Consider the following 378-nt stretch of genomic DNA (forward strand, 5'->3'; position numbering starts at 1 on the left):
TGTTGGCAGACCAGAGTGGATTTGAGACCCAGCTCTGCCACTTCCTAGGGGACTGGACATGATTACTGGAGTGGGTTGCCGTGCCCTCCTCCAGGGCATCTTCCTGACCCAGGGATCAAACCCACATGTCTAGTGCCTCCTGCATCAGCAGGTGGGTTCTTTACCACCTGGAAGTGCCACCTGGGAAGCACTTCACTAAGGATAAGTTCATTGTAGTGCTTGAGTGGAGAGACCACTCTACTGATATTTGTTTATAAATAGGTGGAAAAGCATGTAGAGTTCCAGCACCTGGTAGCACTTCCTCAAGGGGGCCATAAGTTGGTGGATGTGTTTGAAGGGGGTTGGAGCCCAGCAGCCTTCTTTCCCACCCCCCGCCCC

This window comes from Bison bison, unplaced genomic scaffold (genome assembly GCF_000754665.1).
Source record: "Bison bison bison isolate TAMUID 2011002044 unplaced genomic scaffold, Bison_UMD1.0 scf7180017864527, whole genome shotgun sequence".
Taxonomy (NCBI): Eukaryota; Metazoa; Chordata; class Mammalia; order Artiodactyla; family Bovidae; genus Bison; species Bison bison.